The sequence below is a fragment of the Artemia sp. Qi Xiang Cuo genome, chromosome 19 (genome assembly GCF_049724085.1).
Source record: "Artemia sp. Qi Xiang Cuo chromosome 19, ASM4972408v1, whole genome shotgun sequence".
Taxonomy (NCBI): Eukaryota; Metazoa; Arthropoda; class Branchiopoda; order Anostraca; family Artemiidae; genus Artemia; species Artemia sp. Qi Xiang Cuo.
In genome coordinates, this window is record NC_142812.1 from 55,723,774 (window position 1) to 55,743,778 (window position 20,005).

Here is a 20,005-nt window from a genome sequence, read left to right on the forward strand (position 1 = left end):
TTAATTTGGTAAAAATTCTTAAAAACATCAGGGGTTAAACCATTCTTACACTGAAACACAAATACTGCAGCTTGGTAATCTCTTATCTGACCTACATTAAGGAGCTTCAGGGACCTAAAACAAGCACATGTGTCTTTGTACATCCTGGACATACCTACTGATTGTTCTAACAGCTTTATTTTGTAGAACTTGCACTCTTCTATAGTTGCATAGGAAGTTACTGCTCCATAGAAGGCAACCGTAGGAGATATATGGATAAACTAACGAATAATATATAGTTAAAAGTATTCTTTAGGAAGAAAGTACTGCAGACTATATATATATATATATATATATATATATATATATATATATATATATATATATATATATATATATATATATATATTTTTTTTTTTTTATATATATATATATATATATATATATATATATATATATATATATATATATATATATATATATATATATATATATATATATATATATATATATATATATATATATATATATATATATATATAAATTATATATATATATATATATATATATAAGTGAACAATAATTGTGTATTTATGTATGTATGTATTTTTTTTCTTGAAAACGACTCCATATTTTTTAGGGAAAAGTTGTATCCTGGGAAATTCTGGCCTAAAAAAACAATTTAGATCGGTTAGAAGTTTGAGAAAATTCATTAAGAGCCTTAATTCTGGAAAAAAAAATATGTGTGTGATGTCATTTTTAAATACATCAGTACTGCAATGACGTTTTCATACTTGTCACACTTATGCAGATAAATCAATGATTTTCATGCATAGAAAAGTTAACATTCAGTTTGTTAAAGAGAAAAAAAATTGGTAATTGCAAAAATATTTTCGTTTATTTTGACAAGGGATTAGAACAATTCAAAAACCTTAAAAAAAAAAAGTTTGAAGTTTAGTAGAAATCGTTGTTAGAACTTGGAATTGATTCAATAATCAAATATTATTGAAAATACCTCAGTATGAACAGACATTAAATTCCATAAAGAGAAAAAAATTCGTAATTGCAAAAATATGTGTAGATATTTTAACAAGGGATTACAACAATTCAAAAAGAAAACACAAAAGTTTGAAGCTTGGTAGAAATCGCTGCTAGAAAAACATCTTTACCAAATTTGTTTTGTAATAAGTATAGGCCATGTCGTCTGAAGACATGAAAAAAAAGTGGACAATTTTTTAATTTCAGTTCAGAATCGCTAAATTTATTATGTGAATGCAAAATTATTTACGATGCCTTAGCAATAATTTTAATGTTTTAATTCAAACAAGAAAAATACCTGAAAATTTTAAATTTAGTTGTTTTTTTTTTGTTAGACAAAATCAACTCGCTACGTGATTAAGCCTACAGGTTTGAACACAACCAGTTAAATAATGTCAGTAGAAAGGACCAAAAAACAAAATTTGCAATTATTACAAATGATAATTCTCTATTCTGACAAGGGGTTTCAACAATTCAAAAACCTTAAAAAATTAAAACCAAAAGTTTGAAGCATGGTACTTATTGTTCTTAGATACCGGACTAGCTTCAACAATTAATTTCCTTTGAACACTGTAAGTAAGGAGTGACCCGGCTTAATGGTAACCGAAACTCTAGAAAACGGTATTTTGATACCAATAGATACATCAAAAGAATCGGATTTCAATATTGATTTAAAATATAAAGTTCTATCAAGTTTAGTTCTACCCATCAAAAGTTAAGCGCCTGAGAAAATTTAGCTGATTTTCGAAAAAAGGGGGAAAGACCCCCTAAAAGTTATAGAACCTTAATGCATAATATCAGTAGGAAGACCCGAAAATTTGTAATTTTTACAAAAGTTAATTCTGTATTTTGACAAGGGATTGCAACAATTCAAAAACCTTGAAAAAGAAAAACAAAATTTTGAAGTTTAATAGCCTATATATCAAACAGTTCGTGGTAACGAACTCTAGAAAACGGTATTTTGATACCAATAGATACATCAAAAGAATCAGATTTTAATACTGATTTCAAATATATAAGTTTCATCAAGTTTAGTTCTACTGATCAAAACTTACGCGGCCGAGACAATTTGGCTGATTTTTGAAAAAAGGGGGAAAGACCCCCTAAAAGCTATAGAACCCTAATGAAAATCACACCATCATATTCAGCGTATCAGAGAACCCTACTGTAGAGGTTTCAACATGCTCCTATTTACAAAAATGTGGAATTTTGCATTTTTTGCCAGAAGAAAGATCACGGATGCGTATTTATTTGTTTTTTTGTTTTGTTTTGTTTTTTTTCCAGGGGTGATCGTATCGACCCAGTGTTCCTAGAATATCGTGGGAGGGCTTATTGGAAAGTAAATTAAAAGTTCTAGCGCCGTTTTTAAGTGACCGAAAAAATGGAGGGCAACTAGACCCCTCCCATGCTCATTTTTTTCCCAAAGTCACCCGATCAAAATTTTGAGATAGCCATTTTGCTCAGCATGTTCGAAAATATGATAAGTATGTCTTTTAGGATAACTTAAACCCCCGAAATCCCCGGGGGAGGGCTTAAAGTTATGAACTTTGACGAATATTAACATATACTTGGTTATTGGGAAGTATACAGACGTTTTCAGGAGGGATTTTTTCTGGTAGTGGGGGTGGGGTGGGGTGGGTAGGGGGTTATGTTGGAGGATATTTCCATGAAGAATTTTTCATGGGGGAAGGACATTGCGATGATGGGGATGCTGGATTTCCCAGCATTATTAAAAAAAAGATCAGAAATTAAATTAAAAACAACAAGTTTTTCAACTGAAAGTAAGCAGCAACATCAAAACTTAAAACGAAAAGAAAATATTACATATATGATTGGGTTCACCCTCTAGTCAATACCTCGCTATTTAAGCCAAAGATTTTTTAGTACTTTCATAAGAGCTATTTATTCCAATTAACGGCCTTTGTGATTAAGCGGTCAATTTTATAGAATTGGAACGAAATTCGAACTTTAGCTTAAAGAGCAAGGTATTTACTAGGGGGTCAACCCCTTCCCTAATATATGTATTGAAAATATATGAATATAGAAGTTCGTTGCGTAAGTTAATTCGTAAGTTACGTATATTTATTACAAATAAAAACGTTCGTGAATAAAATTAAACAAGTTTTGAGAAAGCCATTTAACCAAATAAAAGGAAAATAATTAATATGCAGATTTTGTTTTAATTCTTCATGTACGGTGAGCCAAAATCAAAACCTGCATTAATTCAGGGACGTTCAAAAATTAACTAAGAACAAGTTTTTTTTAACTAAAAGTAAGGAACGACGTTAAAACTTAAAACGAACAGAAATTATTCCGTATATGAAAGGGGCTGTCCCCTCCTCAACACCTCGCTCTTTACGCAAAATTTCTTTATTGTATAAAAAATAGAGTTGTGAGAAAGTCAAACTTTGTAAAGAGCGAGGCGTTGAGGAAGGGACAGCCCCTTTCATATACGGAATAATTTCTGTTCGTTTTAAGTTTTAACGTCGTTCCTTACATTCAGTTAAAAAAAGATTTTTTTTTTATTTAATAGTTGTTAGAAATCGGACTAGCTTCAATAATCAAATATCTCATTGTCACTTGTCTTCTAACCGCAGACAATTTGAGACAGTTTCCTGTCTTTTCATACTGCTCTTTTGCTGTCTTTTCAAAGATATTTGATTATTAAAGCAAGTCCTGTTTCTAACAACGATTAAATAAAAAAAACAAGTTTTTTTAACTGAAAGTAAGGAGCAACATTAAAACTTAAAACGAACAGAAATTATTCCGTATATGAAAGGGGCTGTCCCCACCGCGACGCCTTGCTCTTTACACTAAAGTTTTTTTTATTGTTTAAAAAAAATAGAGTTGTGAGAAAGTCAAACTTTAGCGTGAAGAGCTAGGCGTTGAAGAGGGGACAGCCCCTTTCATATGCGGAATAATTTCTGTTCGTTTTAAGTTTTAATGTCGCTCCTTACTTTCAGTTAAAAAAACTAGTTTTTTTATTTAATTTTTGAACGTTTTTGAATAAATGCAGGTTTTGATCTTGGCTCACAGTACATGAATAATTAAAACAAAATTTTCATATTAATTTATTCAAATTTCGTTAAATGGCTTTCTCGAAACTTGTTTATTTTATTTATTAGCGTTTTTATTAGTAATCAATATAAGTAACTTACGAATTAACTTACGTAACGAACTTCTATATTAAAAGATTTTTCATACATATATTAGAAGGTTCGCCTTCTAGTCAATACCTTGCTCTTTAAGTGAAAGTTCAATTTTTTTTCTAATTCTATAAAAATGACCGCTTAATCACAATGGCCGTTAATTAGAATAAATATCTCATATGACAGTACTAAGAAACCTCTGGCTTAAAGGGTGAGGTATTGATTAGGGGGTGAACCCAATCATATATGTAATATTTTCTATTAATTTAAAGTTTTGATGTTGCTGCTGTTGCAGTTGAAAAACTTGTTTTTTATATTTAATTTCTAATCTTTTTTTAAATAATGCTGGGAAGTCGGGCGTCCCCTTCATAGCAATGTACCTTCCCCCATGAAAACTTGCTTCATGGAAAGATCCTCCTACATAATCCCCAACCCCAGGCACGTACGCAGGAGTTTGTTTCGGGGGGGGGCCAATTTGTTTCGGGGGGGGGGGGCCAAATCCTTCAAACCCATTATTCTGTGAGAAAAATCAGAAAATTATGGCAAAAGGAAAAAATCGTGAGATTTCGGGGGGGGGGGCGGGCCCAGAGGCCCCCCTACATACGTCCCTGCCCGACCCCCCCCCCCACTACCAGGAAAAATCTCCCCTGAAAACGTCTGTACTGTATACTTCCCAATAACCAATACTATATGTTAACATTGGGTAAAGTTCATAACTTTCAGCCCTCCTCCCGGGAACTTCGGGGGATTAAGTCATCTAAAAAGACATACTTATAATATTTTCGAACATGCTGAACAAAATGGCTATCTCAAAATTTTGATCAGGTGACTTTGGGAAAACAATGAGCGTGGGAGGGGTCCTAGTTGCCCTCTATTTTTTTTTTGGTCACTTAAAAAGGGCACTAGAACTTTTAATTTCCGTTCCAATGAGCCCTCCCACGATATTCTAGAACCACTGGGTTGATACGATAACCCCTGGGAAAAAAAAATAAATAAAAATAAACACGCACCCGTAATCTTTCGTCTGGCCAAAAATGCAAAATTCCACATTTTTGTAGATAGGAGCTTGAAACCTCTACAGTAGGGTTCTCTGATACGCGAAATATGATGGTGTGATTTTCATTCAGGTTCTATAGCTTTTAGGGGGTCTTTTTCCCTTTTTTCGAAAATCAGCCAAACTTTCTCAGGCGCGTAACTTTTGATGGCTAGGATTAAACTTGATGAAACTTATATATTTGAAATCAGCATTGCAATTCAATTCTTTTGATGTATCTATTTGTATCAAAATACCGTTTTCTAGAGTTTCGGTTACCATTGAGCCGGGTCCCAATAACCAGTACTTTATGTTAACATTGGGTAAATTTCATAAATTTCAGCCCTCCTCCTGGGGGCTTCGAGGGATTAAGTCATCCTAAAAGACATAGTTATATATTTTCGACCATGCTGAAGAAAATAGCTATCTCAAAATTTTGATCCGATGACTTTGGGAAAAAAATGAGCCTGGGCGGGGGCCTAGTTGCCCTCCATTTTTTTGTCACTTAAAAAGGGCACTAGAGATTTTAGTTTTAAGTCGAATGGGTCCTCCCACGATATTATAGATCCCCTGGGTTGATATCATCATCCCTGAAAAAAAAACAACAAAAAACAAATAAACACTCACTCGTGATCTTTCATCTGGCAAAAAATGCAAAATTCCACCGTTTAGCATATAGGAGCTTGAAAACTTTGCAATAGAGTTCTCTGATACGCTGAAATATGATGGTGTGATTTTCACTCAGGTTCTATAGCTTTTAGGGGGTCTTTCACCCTTTTTTCGAAAATTTTCTCAGGCGCGTAACTTTTGATAGGTAAATTAAACTTGATGAAAGTTATATATTTGAAATCAAAATTAAAATCTGATTCTTTTGATGTATCTATTGGTATAAAAACTCCGTTTTTTAGAGTTTCGGTCACCATTGAGCCGGGTCGCTCCTTACTTACAGTTCGTTACCACAAACTGTTTGATATCTAGTAGGCTTCAAACTTTTGGTTTTCTTTTTTGTGGTTTGGAATTATTCCAATCTTTTGTTAAAATATATACAAATATTTAGAAATTACTAGTTTTTTGCTCTTTACGCAATGTCTTTTCATACTGCAGTCTGTTCAAAGATATTTTATTATTGAAGCTAGTCCGATTTCTAACAACCATATATATATATACATTTATATATATATATATATATATATATATATATATATATATATATATATATATATATATATATATATATATATATATATATATATATATATATATATATATATATATATATATATATATAGCGTTTGGCCAGCCATCCTGTGCTTTCACGCATAGTTCCTCATGGGTGTAGGCAGCATATTGTCTAGGGGGGGCAGATATTGTCTAGGGGGGCAGATATTGTCTAGGGGGGGCATTCGATAGTGTGATGGAGTTTTATAAACTGCTTTTTCCAAACCATCTGCTTTTTCAGCCATATTTAATGTAAATTTGAAGGTCTAGGGGGGGGGGGGCAGCTGCCTAGGTCAAAGAAAGAGAGCCTGGGATTCACTTTACAGCTATGAAATGGGAATGTCTTTCTTTAATAGTTCGGAACCAATTCATTTGACAAGAAAAATATTGCGGTCTGAAGCTTCTCCTACTCATTCTCAAGGCTTTCAACCTTCAGGGGTCTCGAAGTTTGCTCAGCAGACGATACAGAAAAATACCAAAGGAACTGGGAGGGGGAACAAATTTTTCCAAAGCCGTGATTGATATAGATTGCTTATCCACGCCAGGAAATAGTAGTATGCTAGTTTTCACAATAATTTATAGTGCTGTTTTCGAGAAAAATTTTAAGATATATGAAAAATTATTACTCGTTTAATAAGACAGATGTGTATTTCGATACGGTTAGAAGTGTCAATTTCTCTTTGAATTTGTTATTTCCTTTCCTCAAGTGCCGAACAGTTGGAGTTATTAATACTAATATGATACTTTTCCCATCTTCAAGACCAGAAAAGAACATACCTGTTATAAACCACTTTTCTACAGTACCAAAAGAAAAATTCAAAAAGTTCTTCAAGTTTTTTCATAAATCAAGGCTGTATAAATATTACATTTTTATTACTTTTTCATAATATTACATAAATATTACTTTTTCAGCTACCTGTGTGTAAAAAAACTAAGAAGTTGCCAAAATTTACTTTGAAATAAAAGCTCAAGTCTACAAATTTCATTTATTTTTCTTAAATTTTAGAGTGAGCTCAAACTTTAAGATTAAGTTTTCAATTTGGTCCTAAATTTTACAAGTCAGTTTCAAATTTTATTATTTTAATTAACCTAAATTTTAACTAAACAATTAAGCTCTACATCTGTATTACAGAAAGGTTCTTGGGTCCTTGGACCATTCAGATCCAACAGGTGCAAAAGGGTCTATGATTAGTCAGCTAACAATAATCCACCAATCACAAACGAACTGGCACTCTTAAGGAGCTTGTTTAAAACACTTTGCTAGGTCTAATCATTCAATTCCAAACAGCTAGAAGAAATGGTAGTGTACGTTATCACCAAATCAATAACTAGTTAGCCTTTCATGAATTAGATCGATGAGTGTTATTGTCAAACAAAACCAAAACGACGTAATAAAACAATTCGTTTAAGCAGCACTCACATGCGTGTCTAGCTAGAATCTCATGTCTAGACACATGTCTGGCTGGAAATCAATGTCTAGAAAATTACGGTTCACAAGAAGAATTCAGTGCTTAGCTAAAACTACAAATTTCGTTTCAAATAGATTACAGTTTTCATTTTTAGCCAATTAAATAAAAAACAAGTTTTTCACCCTTTTTTATTTTATTTTTCATTTTGTTAGTTTCTCTCCTCTCTGAGATTCATTTGTCCGTATATGAAAGGGTGCTGTCCCCTCCTCAACGCCTCGCTCGTTACGATAAAGTTTTTTATTGTTTAAAAAAATAAGAGTTGTGAGAAAGTAAAAATTCAGCGTAAAGAGCGAGGCGTTGAGGAGGGGACAGCCCCTTTCATATACAATAATTTTTGTTCGTTTTAAGTTTTAACGTCATTCCTTACTTTCAGTTAAAAATACTTGTTTTTTTTATTCAATTTTTGAACGTTTTTGAATTAATGCAGGTTTTTATTTTGGCTCACCGCACATGAATAATTAAAACAAAATTTGTATATTCATTTTACTTTTATTTGGTTAAATAGCTTTCTTGTAAGTTGTTTAATTTTATTTACTAACGTCTTTATTAGTAATAAATATACGTAACTTACGAATTAACTTACGTAACAAACTTCTATATTCATATATTTTTAATACGTATATTAGGGGGCTCGACCCCTAGTCAATACCTCACTCTTTAATCCAAAGTTCAAATTTTGTTCCATTTCTTTAAAAATGACCCCTTAATCACAAAGGCCGTTATTTATAATAAATAGCTCTTATGAAAGTACTAAAAAAATCTTTGGCTTAAAGAGTGAGGTATTGACTAGAGGGTGAACCCAATCATACACGTAATATTTTCTGTTCGTTTTAAGTTTTGATGTTACTCCTTATTTTCAGTTGGAAAACTTGTTTTCTTTATATTTAATTTCTGATCTTTTTTTAAATAATGCTGGGAAATCTGGTGTCCCCCTCATAGCAATGTCCCTTCCCCTATGAAAACTTTCTTCATGGAAAGATCTTCCCAAACAACCCCCGACCCACCCACCACCCTACTACCAGAAAAAATTATCCCTAAAAACGTCTGTATACTTCCTAATAACCAATACTATATGTTAACATTGGGTAAGGTTCATAACTTTCAGCCCTCGTCCCGGGAACTTCGGGGGATTAAGTCATCCTAAAGGACATACTTATCATATTTTCAACCATGCTGAACAAAAGAATATCTAGCCAGTCCTGCTTCTAAGATCCTAGCCTTAACCTCAGGGACACCAGATAGGGTATTGGGAGCAACAAATCCCCTATATTTCGGGGTTTTAGGTTTTTTTTTCATTGAATGAATGTTGAAAGAAGCTTTTTGTTAATCTATATTGAAATAAAAATATCGAAAAAAAAATGATTGCCTTCTTTAGACCCTTGTGAATTTTCCCCTCTGTTTAATCTTTCAAGATTTTGTTGTTGTTTTTTTTTTTTATACATAACTACTAATCTTGAAAGGGGTATTTTCCCTTTTTCGTCCAACACAGAAATCTCCTACTTTTTTTAGTGGCATCTGGCTGAAGGCTACTGTTCGAAGCATAAAAGTGTCCTATCATCAAGCGTTAACGTTACAAGCTTATTGTATTCCCTTGAAGAAGTGATGCTTCCTTCAAAAGAGAAGTTGTTATACAGGACTCCCATGGCTCTATAAAGCTTATAATCCTTTTAAAAAGTTAATAAGTCATTTGACTTTGTCTACTTTCTTATAGTTGGAAAGAAGTTAAATTGAGTTTAAAATCCTAGCCCTAACCTCAGGGACACCAGATAGGGTATGGTAGCAGCTAGCCCCCTATATTTAGTGGTTTTTCGGTTTTTTTTTCATTGAGTGAATGTTGAAAAAACCTTTTGTTTATCTTTATTAAAATAAAAATATCAAAATAAAAAATATATAAAAAGATATATAAAAAATATCATATTGTAAAGTCAAAAACTTGCTTCAAAGTCAGAAACTTAATTTGAACTGGAAATCGTGCACTAAAATCGAAAACTTGCTGGATAGTCGAAAACTTGCAGTAAAGCCAAAAACTTGCTGTAAAGTCGAAAACCTACTTTAAAGTGGAAAACTTATTGTAAAGTCGAAAACTTGCCGCTAAGTGAGAAACTTGCTGTAGCCTAAAGTTAAAATCTTGCTGTAGAGTCAAAAACCTGGTAAAAAGTCAAAGACTTGCTGGGAAGTCGAAAACTTGCTCTACAATCGAGAACTTGTTATAAAGTCAAAAACTTGCTGTAGAGTTCGTGACCTGCTGAAAGTTTGAAAACTTGCTGGATAGTCAAACGCTGTATGTAAAGTCAGAAACTTGCTACAATGCCGATAACCTTCTGTCAAGTTGAAAACTTTCTGCATTTTTAAAAACCATCTTTAAAGTCAGAAACTTGCTGTAAAGTCAGTTCAGTTAAGGAAAAACTTTTTTCATATTTTATCAGTATAGAAAGGATTCACAACAGCTATTTATTTCACAAACACGAGGAGAAGGTCCCAGGGCCCCCCAAAAGCTAAATTTTTCTGAAGTTTTATGCACTTCCTACTGAAATCATCAAAACCGTGTTTTTATTGTCTTCCCAGAACAAATCCTCCAGACGTGCCTGTCACTCACAATCCAAATATTAAAATACAATTGAGTACTGGAAAGGTCTAATCAGAAGGACATCACAAACCAATGTGGGTTTCATCAATATGATTCTCTTACCCAGCCGTAGTGGTGCAGGTAAAAATTTAAAACATAAAAAAACATACAATATCTGCCCAGCCGTGCTTCTAAAATCCTAGCCTTAACCTCAGGGACACCAGATTGGGTATGAGAGCAACTAACCCCCTATATTTTGTTTTTTTTTTCCAGGTTTTTTTGTTCATTGAATGAATGTTGAATTTTTTTTTTATCTATATTAAAATAAAAATATCGAAAAGAAATGATTGCCTTCTCTACCTCATCGTGAATTGTCATTTCTGTTTGATCTTTCAAGAATCTGTTTTTTTTACGCATAACTACTTAAAAATCTCAAAAGGAGTATTTTCCCTTTATCGTCCAAAATAGAAATCTCCTACTTTTTTTAGTGGCATCTGACTGAAGGCTACTGTTCGAAGCATAAAAGTATCCTATCATCAAGCATTAAGGTTTTAAGCTTATATTATTTCCTGGACGAAATGATGCTTCTTTCAATAGAGGAGTTGTTATGCAGGACTCTTAAGGCTTCATAAGACTTATAACCTTTTAAAAAGCTAATAAGTCATTTGATTTTGTCTATTTTATTATAGTTGGAAAGAATTTAAATTTTGTTTGAATTTACGAAGAAAGACAGCTCAGTTTCTCAAAAAACTTGCTGGAAAGTTGAGACCTTGCTGTATAATAAAAAAACTTGATGTAAAATCGAAAACTTGCTGTAAAGTCTAAAACTTGCTCTACAGTTAAAATCCTGCTGTAAAATCAAAAACTTGCTGGATAGTCACAAACTTGATGTAAAGTCGAAAACATTTTTTAAAGTGGAAAACCTACTGAAAATTAAATTTGCTACAAAGTCAAAAACTTGCTATGAAGTCAAAAGCTTGCTGTAAAGGCGAAAGCTTGAAATAAAGTTCATAACCTTTTGTAAAGTTGAAAACTTGCTGCATACTCGAAAACTTACTGTAAAGTCGAAAACTTTTTTTAAAGCGTAAAACTTATTGTAAAGTCGAAAACTTGCTGCAAATTCAGAATCTTTCTGTGAAGTCAAAATCTTGAGCTAAAATCAAAAACTTGCTGGGTAGTCGAATACTTACAGTAAAGTAAAAAAAAACTTGCTGTGTAGTCGAAAACTTACTCTAAAGTTTAAAATTAATTGTAAAGTCAAAACTTGCTGCAAAGTCATAAACTTACTGCAAAGACAAAAGCTTGCTGTAGAGCAAAAAACCTGGTAAAAAGTAAAAAACTTGCTGTGAAGTCAAAAACTTGCTCTACAATCGAAAACTTGCTATAAAAGTCAAAAAAAGGCTGTAGAGTTCACGACTTGCTGAAAAGTCAAAAACTTGCTGGATACTTGAACACTGTCTGTAAAGTCAGAAGCTTGCTACAATGTCGATAACTTCCCTGTCAAGTTGAAAACTTTTAGGATTCTCAAAAACCATCTGTAAAAGTCAGAAACTTGCTTTAAAGTCAGTTCAGTTAAAGAAAAAGTTTTTTCACATTTTATCAGTGTAGAAAGACTTCTCAACTGCCATCTATTTAAAAAAAAGAACGTTGGCTTTTTCCTATTTGGATTATATCAAAAAAGCTATCTGAAATCTAGCCAAGTTCAAGATAATTCTTTGTTAGGATATTCTGTAAGTTTACTGAATAACCTTGAACTCTGAAATTGAATTATATTGGAAAATTGTACTTATATATAATGACCTTTTTTAGAGAGAGTTCTAGCACTGCTCAATTCTTACTAATTGTGATAAATTAAGGTCAAGGTGAAGGAGAGAAATTTTCTGCTTAGTAAGGGATGTGTACAAATGTTGATGCTTTAAAGACCCACCATGATTCTAATTAACAAGGGCGTAAGTCCCTAGTACCTTGAGTAGCATACCATAAGTACCTTTTTTTATTCATGATGAATGCCAAAAAAAATCAGCTCATCTATTTCTAACAAATAGACTTCTAGAATTAGGCCTATAGGATATAGACTTATAGAGTAATAAGAAATATAATTGGTAAAACTCTAATTTAGCTACTTTTTTCTATCTTGGAAAGCAATTAGGTTAGGAAGAGAAACTTTCAGTAATGTATCCAGGACAAAAAATGTACTTTGGGAAGGTATTGTCAAGCTTCTATGTTAACCATCTTCTGATTTCTAAGTTTTAGAAATTTGCCTTCTTGACAGGTCTATACCTATTGAAATTTTAGTAAAACAACAATTTACCTTAATTTTTGGTTCTTTTTCTCAGGTTATAGTTCTGAAAATGCAATTCTTGCTATTTGAGTAAAATTTTAAGCTGTATCAATGTTTTTTTTTTTATTTAGGAAATGAATTTGCATAACTTTGCAAATATTGGGATTAAGCATATTGTGAAGTTTAAAACAGTTTTATTGTACTCAGGAGATCTATTTTGCAAGGTTTCACTTTTATAACACAGATTTTAAAGGTCACTGCCTTCTAGAGAGAGAAGGAGAGGAGGTTGGTATGTCAAATACCATGTTTATTTAATTTCTGTTTGTTTTGGGTTTCACTTCCGCTTCAATAGTAAAAGTTTTTTTTTTCATTTTAAGCTTGATTTATATATTCAATTAAAGTTTTACTTGTTCTAAGATTCATTTATATTAGTACCTGTTGTGTGTTTGTTTACTATGATTGTTTATTTAATTTCTGTTCGTTTTGGGTTTCATTTATTATTTAAAAGTAATTTCTGGTCGTATTGATTTAGAATTAAGATAGATTTTTATTTCTGCTGATCTTAAATTTAACATGTCCTTTACTTTTCTTTGAAAAGTTTCTTTTCAGATTTTTTTGTTTAATTAGTCAAAAATTGTAAGCCTTATCCAGTTTACTACTGATATTAATATTGCCAATGTTCATGAAACTGTCTTTTACATTTAACAAAATTTTTCTTTGGCAGTGTTAATTGTTACATATATTTTGCCCCTTCTCCCTACATTTTTATGGCCTAATGCTCCTACATGAGAAACACTTAAGATTTTACTTTGAATAGAGTTTATTCTATAGGTACAAATCTCCTGGAGCATGTGGGCTAATATCCTTGCCAAGGTAGCAAAAAGGCTACCTCGGCAAATGGTGGGTGTGAGAGGAGGTTTGTTGCCCTCAAATTACTTTCGACTATTAAAAAGAGCTCTAGCTATTTCAATTTCCAATCAAATGAGTCCTTTTTGAAGTTTCTACAACAATGCTTTGTGAAAAACCTTATATGCCCCCAGGGCATAACTTACAACCCTTGGACCTTTAACTTTTACCTCGGCTTGTCTTTTGTTATTATCAAAGACATATTGCTTTGTTTCTTTCAATTGTTCAAGGGGTGGGACAAAAACTTATTTTTCGTCCAACTATTTATCTTGGCCAGGTTTTTGATTTTATAAGTTATGGAAGGCATTGACAACCATCTTTGTTTCGTTTTATTATTCAGGTGGTGGGACAAAAACTTCTTCTTTTGCATAAAAATTGTTCTGGTGGGGGAACAAAAACGTCTTTTTTCTTCCAGCAATTTGTCTAGTCCAGGTTTTTGATTTACAAGATATGGAAGGTATTGATGACCACCTTTTTTCTTTTAGTGGTTCATGTGGTGGGACAAAAACTTCTTCTTTTGCCTTGGCTTGTGTTTTGTCATTATGAAAGACATATCGCCAAAACTTTGTTTCTTTTAATTGTTCATGCTGTGGGACAAAAACTTCTTTTTCTTCCAGCAATTTATCCAGTCCATATTTGTGATTTTCAAAGGTGTGGTAGGTATTGATGACCTTATCCATATCAAAATCCAAAACCCAATCATCATCACTATCATTTTTAATTTGTTTGCTTTGCTACATCTTGGCTGATCTTTCATCATCATGATATACATATTGCCAAACCTTTTTTTTTAACAAAGGTATGGTAGGCATTGATGACCTTATCCCTGCCACAATCCCAAACCCAATCATCATTGCTGTCATTTTTAATTTTGACATGTTATGATTCTTGCTGTCCAGGTTGATTTTCATTGAGTTGCTGCTCTTCATTTTCATTTTTGACTCTTTCACTTCTTTGGTGTCGTATGTCTTCTAACCGCGTGTATCTTTGCTCTTCATGTTCATTTTTAACATGCTCTAATTGTTATTTTCGCACATCTTCGAACTGCTGGTGCCTTTGCTCTTCATAGTCATTTTTGACACATTTTTTTATTTTGATTACTTCAGACAATTAAGCAATGGCCTTTTCTTTAGCTGTCCCTATTGGTGTTGTCGCAATTGATGGTCCAGGTTGTCGGGTTTCACGTCTTTTCACGTATGATAGTTCAGGTGTTGGTTCCAAAGAATCATCATTTATAGTAACTGCAACTACAAATTTTTGTTTTTTGGGCCTTCCAACAGACATTATATTATATCACGTGTGGAGCTGGCTAAGGAAGCAAGTTAGGTCCCATCTTATTTGTTGTAGTCATCAACTGACTGATGACGCAACACTAACAGAGGTATAAATTTGCAGATTTTTTGCTAAACCTACTGTACTTCCTGTCACTAACACCCAATTAGCTCATACTCCTTGTTGCAGAGCTTCAACATCAAGCTGATCAAGTGAAGCTCCAGATAAGCCTTGAGAAAAGCTGTGTAATGCATGTCAACTTCCTGAAGAAGAAGAGCATAAATGAATCTGCACCTCTCCAAACAAAAGAAATCAGTAAAAATACTTGGTATCACATTAAATAAAGATCTCTCGTTTTGAGATCACATCACTCAGATCACAGCAAAAGTAGCTCTTTTTGTGCTATAAAACTTATGCAATACCCGTAATGATGTACGGTTGTGCCGTCTGGCACCCGTCGCTTACACAGAAGCACAGAAACAATTCAGAAGAGAGCCTGCAAGATAATTATAGGGCCAAATTATAAAACTATGAACAAAGCTTGAGCCAACTCAAGCTCCCAACCCTGGATGAAAGGAGGCATGAAATGCTGGTGAAGTTAGGAGCTGACATCCTGAAGTCCTCAACACACAGGGATATCCTGCCTCCATTTACTTCAGAGACCCAAGGTCGGCTCTGAAAAGAGGGCAAAAAACAGTTGGAATGCCCGCATAGACACTCAAAGACAAGATTTTTAAACTCCTTTTTGCCCTACTATGTCAGGTGTTACACCAACAGTGCCCCGAAGTAGAGGTGATTGTTCATCATTTGTGTTTTTCTTGGTGTTGTGTCTATTTGTGCTTAAATTGACGATACCCATATTATTGTAGTGTGATAAAGGGGACAAATAAAGATTATTATTATTATTATTATATAAATAACTGTTCTGTTGGAAACTCAACAATCTTATTTATGCTATGCATGACATCATATAAGAAAATGCTCATATGATGTCATAAGAAATGCTTATATGATGTACTAACATAGTACATGATGTACATCTGCAAAAACCAAAATTAAGGTGCTAATGATTCTTTTCAAACTTCTGACCTATCTAGATCGTTTTTGTATGCGAGAATATCCCAAGATACTAATTTTTCGAAAAAATATGGAGCCATTTTCGAGAACATACATATACAATTATTGCTCACATATATATAATGTTTTAGAGGTAATTACTTGGCAAGAAAAAAAAAGGATATGAGAGAGAGATAGAAGAAGAAGAAGAAGAATTAGACTGTCAGTCTAATTCAGCAATTGAGATAAAAATGCACTTGAACAAGGTGTTGACCTTACTCATCTATCCAACTACCCAACTACCAAACATATATCCGAACCATCAACCAAATAGACCATTTCTTGTCCTTTTTGGTGAATCCAACAATAGAATTGTCTCTGTAGATCCGCTGCAATCCAGATTAACTGAAAACTGAAAATCTTCTGGAAAGACAGGTGTTTTTTTTGTTAGCTGGGCTACCTTTCTTTTCATTCTTGGGCACCCAATTGTCTCTGTAGATCTCTTTCCAATGAAACAACTTCCTGGCCACTGAGAGGCTTGTATCTCTTCTCATCTTGCCTGTCAGGCGTTGAATGTCTTTCTCTATTTCTTGTCCTTTTTGGTAAATCCAACAATAGAAGGCGGCCAATTGTCTCTGTAGATCCGCTGGAACCCGGATTAACTGAAAATTGAAGATCTTCTGGAAAGACAGGTGCTATTTGTGTTGGCTGGGCTGCTCTTTTTTTTTCTTGGGCTGCCAATTGTCTCTCTGAATCTCTTTCTAATGAAACATTTCCCTGGCCACTGAAAGGCTTGTATCTCTTCTCATCTTGCCTATCAGGCGTTGAATGTATTTCTCTATTTCTTGTCCTTTTTGATAAATCCCATAATATAAAACTTTCTTTTCCTTGTGTCTGTGGTCCTATAGAGTTTGCTTCTTTTGCCTGGGCTTTTCCTCTGTCATTATGAAAAACATAACGCCGAACCTTTGTTTTTTTAACAGAGGCTGATGTAGTATCAGGTTTTCGAGGTTTTATAATATGTTGAACATTGACCTTTGCCTTGGCTTGTGCTTTGTCATTATGAAACACATATCATAGAACCTTTGTTTTCTTGTGTATAACGTCATTGTAATTTTTACTAAATGAGATCATTTGAAAAAAACAAAATTAAGGCTCTTAACGAATTTCCTCAGACTTCTGACTAACCTTTGTTTCTTTCAGTTGTTCGGGTAATGGGACAAAAACTTCTTTTTCTTCCAACGATTTATCCTGTCCATATTTTTGATTTTCAAAAGTATGGTAGGTGTTGATGACCTTATCCATGTCAAAATCCAAAACCCTATCATCATCGCTACCATTTTCAACTTTTTGGTTTGTTACACCTCGGCTTATCTTTCGTCATTATGAAATACATCTCGCCGAACCGTTTTTTTTTTTGTTTGTTTTTTTTACAAAGTATGGGGCACGCGGTAGGCTTCTATGTATAGATTTTCACTGTTACTTGTCTTCTAAACGGAGATAACTTGAGTCTTTTCTTCATGTCATGACTTTCAAATGGGCCTTAAATTAGAAGTGTTGCTTTTGTAAAATTGCATTTTTTTTTATTGAACCTTTAACTTTAGCCTCGGCTTGTCTTTTGTCATTATGAAAGATATATTGCTGAACCTTTGCTTATTTTAATTGTTCAGGTGGTGGGACAAAAACTTCTTTTTCTTCCAACGATTCATCTAGTCCAGTTTTTTTTATTTTATGAGGTATGGAAGGTATTGACGACCACCTTTGTTGTTTTATAATTGTTCAGGTGGTGGGACAAAAACTTCTTCTTTTGCCTTGGCTTGTCTTTTGTCATTATGAAAGACATATCGCCGAACTTTTGTTTCTTTCGATTGTTCAGGTTGTGGGACAAAAACTTCTTTTTCTTCAAACAATTTATCTGGTCCATATTTTTGATTTTCAAAGGTATGGTAGGTATTGATGACCTTATCCATGTCAAAATCCAAAACCCAATCATCATCGCTATCATTTTGGATTTGATTGCTTCTTACACCTCGGCTGCTCTTTTGTCATTATGAAATACATATCACCGAACCTTTGTTTTTTTTTAACAAAGGTATGGTAGGCATTGAAGACCTTATCCATGTCAAAATCCCAAACACAATCATCATCGCTATCATTTTCAATTTTGACAAGTTTTGATTCTCGCTGTCCAGGTTGATTTTCATTGGGTCGCTGCTCTATATTTTCATTTTTGACTCCGTCACTGGTTCGGTGTCATATGACTTCTAACCGCGTGTGTCTTTGCTCTTCGTTTTCATTTTTAACACGCTCTAATTTTCGTTTTCGTATATCTTCGAACCGCCCATGCTTTGCTCTCCATTGTCATTTTTGACACGTTTTTAATTTTGATTACTTCAGACAAATTAGTAATGGCTTTTGGTTTAGCTGTCCGTATTGGTGTTGTCGAAATTGATGGTCCAAGTTTCGAGTTTCACATCTTATCACGTTTGATAGTTCAGGTGTTGGTTCCAGAGAATCGTCATTTATAGTAACTGCAACTGCAAACATTGTTTTTTGGACCTTCCAACAGACATACCTATATACCATAAGCAGTGGAATAGCAAAGTCTTGGGACACCTGGGGCTTACGTTAAAATTGCCTCCCCCCCCCCAACAAACATTTAAACATTGTTGAGTCATATTTGCTTATGGTAGAAACGTACAAGTCAAAAGAGCTATTTGAAGTGTTTAAATAAAGGAGTGAAAGGAAAGGTAAATTGCGTGCTGAATAACATTGGTATGTAAACATTTTAATATAAATAATTTACATAAATTTAAGCAAAATACAACATTTATATAAACATAATTATTACTATATCAAACAACACCATTTTAATTCGTGGCTTACATTAAGTAAAGCTAAAATGGACAAAGGCTTTTATTATAAGTGTTTTAAGAGGAAATATAAGAATAGCTGTAGCTTTCGTATTTTACTATAGGCCTATCTATGTTTCTTTGTACTTTGACTTCAAACACCTAGGTGATTGAAATATATATATATATATATATATATATATATATATATATATATATATATATATATATATATATATATATATATATATATATATATATATATATATATATATATATATATATATATATATATATATATATATATATATATATATATATATATATATATATATATATATATATATATATATATATATATATATATATATATATATATATCTGCACGAATTTAACAAAATGTACTGTATTTAAAACCCATATTTTCCATTCAGAACCTTTTCTTTCTAACTTCGTTTTCTGCAAACTTAGAAATAGCCTCATCCAAATCTATCTTTTTTGCTACACTGTTTTCAATAGATAGCATGGCTAAGCTCGATAGTCGAGCTTGGCTCATAGTAGACCTGGACTATCTTTTAATAAGCTTGAGTTTAGAAAATCTCCTCTTGCAAGGATTAACAGAGACACATAATGTCAGGTAAAATCTTAATGCTAAAGCTAGATTAGGAATAGAGTCTGTAAGCTCATATTCAACTATAAGTTGCAGTAGTCTCAAAGAACTCCACTTCAGAGTCATTCTTCAGGAACGTTTGCCGCTTGTAAAAACCTCCTCAGACTTGGGATTTCGTTTAACATATCTCCTGAGGATATTTCTTCGTAATTCTCAACTAAACAGCCCACTAATTTTAGCACTTTAGTTTCTGAACTCTTTAGCAAGTTCTTGGTCTCCAACATAGCAAGCCGAAGTGATGCTCCTTCCATGCCTTGGCAACGCGTGTTGATTTCTTGTTGAAACGTGTCAATGCACCCTAACACCGATATTTTTAGTTCTTCTTCCAAAGTTAGTGTCGTAGCCTTTTCTCCGTTTCTTTCTTTTATCAGTTTCTTTCTTTTAGTTAATTAAAAAAACTTTTTCCACAAAATAAGTTTTTCAAAGAAAAGTAAAGAACAGAAATTAACATGAGTAGGGCTCAAAACCCCTATGCCTTCCCAAGGCCAGAAAATAATTTTCACTTTACTGAAAAAA

General features: G+C 33.1%; 1 protein-coding gene across 1 annotated transcript in view; it reads left to right on the plus strand.

The window, feature by feature from the left end:
* The first annotated feature begins 12,126 nt into the window (after positions 1-12,126).
* The window catches only part of atos (atos homolog atossa), a 107,607-nt gene continuing 99,728 nt past the window's right edge, over positions 12,127-20,005 (plus strand). Inside the window, exon 1 of the mRNA XM_089105267.1 lies at positions 12,127-12,182. The gene's annotated coding sequence lies outside the window, so the exon portion shown is untranslated. The remainder of the gene's footprint in view (positions 12,183-20,005) is intronic.